We start from the raw sequence: 2,500 nt of genomic DNA on the forward strand, positions 1-2,500 counted from the left end.
CTCTCTTATGTTTGTCTACATTTTCTCTTGTTTGCATTTGTAGCTGAGGCAATTGTATTTGAACATTTGGACGCTCATTTTAATCCTTATGGAAAGGACTTACAACCTCTTGTGTAAAGACACCCATTGTGAGACCTGGAATCCTGTCGCAGATGTTTGCACGGTGAAAGGTTAGCTGCTGTTTTTTTAGTTTTTTTTTGTTTTATTTTTGTTTTTTTGGTGATTTTCCTTGTTTTCCCTCTTTTCGACTTCTTACGTATCACTTCGTACTTTTTGTCACCTATTTTTCCCGACTTGTGTTTCCAGAGAGCAAACAGTCTGACGCGAAGTATAAGACGACACAAGAGCTCGCAATTCGGAGAGTTTTGATATTTCGGAATCGCATGTGTAAACAAGCAAATATTTGAGAATTCAGAAGTGAAACATCCTCTGTTGGCAGTGTCTGGCCCTCTCCCCGCGCTTTTATTTCTCGCCTGACTTTATTTTTGTGTCCTCGTGTGCTTCTCTTTACTGTCCCTGCCTCTTCCGCCTATCGGGTGCTGTCGTAGGTTACTTAGCTGCTTCTGCGAATTCACGAGTGTTGTTTGGTATTTCGCTCTTTCTTGTTGTCTTGCTTCTTGCCTTTTTTGGCTATTTTGTACAGCGGGAAAAGAGTTGTGATCAGTATTTCCGTTCAAGTTTTAGTATTGATGTGTTGAGGGAGATAGTGCTGATGTTCCAGGCTTAGCGGTGTGTGTGTAATATAATAGACACACACTCACGCACGCACTCGCACACGCACGCGCACACACACACACACACACACACACACACACACACACACACACACACACACACACACACACACACATACGCGCGCGCGCGCGCACTCACTCACACACTCTGACACACTTACCAAGCAGATCGAGATACTAAGACATACATATACAGAGAGAAAGAAAGAAAGAAAGAAAGAAAGAAAGAAAGAAAGAAAGAATAAGAGGAGCAGCAGCAACAGCGAGAGGGGTAGAGAGAGAGAGAAAGAGAGAAAGAGAGAAAGAGAAAGAGAAAGAGAAAGAGAGAAATGACGAGAGAGAAGGAGAGCCTGTTGGTGCACGCAAGAGGCGAGCGTGCAGGGATGGAAATGTCCGTCCAAATGGTGATTGTCAGATCGAGGGAATCATGCGGTAACCGGAAACTGAAGGCCAGTCTGCACGGCACTGCAACTATTGCATCGGGTTTCCTTTGCAGGATCATTGGCGCTCACGTAGATTGACAGCGTGTGGGTCCTCGGCTGTTGGTGCAAAGGGTCAGCGAATGATCTCTCTCCCTCCCTCCCTTCCTTCCTCCCTCTCCCTCTCCCTCTCCCTCTCCCTCTCCCTCTCTGTGCGTTTGTTTATCCATGGTTTTGTTCTTCCCTCCTTCCCTCTCTCCCTCTCTCCTTCCCACCCTCCCTCTCCTTCCTCTCCTTCCGCTCCCTCTCACTCCCTCTCCCTCTCCCTCTCCCTCTCCCTCTCCTCTCTGTGCGTTTGTCTATTCATGGTTTTGTGCTGTGGAAAGGGATAGAGCGGGAAGCACGAGAAATTGCTGAAGCAGAGAGAGAGAGAGAGAGAGAGAGAGAGAGAGAGAGAGAGAGAGAGAGAGAGAGAGAGAGAGAGAGAGAGAGAGAGAGAGAGAGAGAGAGAGAGACAGAGACAGGAAGGATAAGGGAGGAGCGGCTGGGGGAGACAAAGCTTGACTTATTCAGTGGCCCGAATAAGTCCGCGCAAACAAAATGACATCAGTCACGTTGCCGGAATAAGAAGTAGGTGAATGATTCGAGAAGAGGAAGAAGTGTCCGCGAATGACGTGTTGCAGCTTCATCTTCATACCGTGATTGCAATGACGGTTACAAAAGTATATATAAAGACGGTTAGAATGACTCCTACTTAACGATTACAGCAACGATGACAATGCTGGTTACAAGGGCAATTACAGAAGCGTTTACAGTGTCGGTTACACCGCCGGTTACAGCGACCATCAAGGCGAGATATCCGAGTGCATGAGCGGGCCTTCGAGTTCGAATTCTTCGTTGGTCCAGTCGAGGTCACTTCACCTCCCCCCCCCCCCCCCCCCCCGATCCCAGCTATTATTGGGGGTTGTGGAAATAACCGCCGATATCTGTGCGTATCGGTAGTGATCGGCGCGCGCATATTAACGGCTGGAGTGGCTGGGCTTGTAGATTGTGTAGGTGGGAGGGACGCACAACAGTGCGGGGGGGGGGGGGGGGGGAGGTCTAGTATCGTAGGGATAGGAGTGGAGAAGAGGGAAGAGAGAGAGGGGGATCTGGCGGTTGTTGATGTTGCGATGTGGCAGTTGGTGAATCTTGCTTTATTACGCCTCTCGCTAAGCCTTTGATATCACCCCTCGAACCACCTTCCGCTTCAAAAGTTCCTTTTCCTCCCCTCCCCTCCCCTCGGCCAAGCTGCACTCGTCCATTCCCTCCGGCAGGCACTCTTTGGGTCCGCTCTTTTTCCCCTTT

Source organism: Penaeus chinensis, chromosome 6 (assembly GCF_019202785.1).
Source record: "Penaeus chinensis breed Huanghai No. 1 chromosome 6, ASM1920278v2, whole genome shotgun sequence".
In the NCBI taxonomy this organism is placed as follows: domain Eukaryota; kingdom Metazoa; phylum Arthropoda; class Malacostraca; order Decapoda; family Penaeidae; genus Penaeus; species Penaeus chinensis.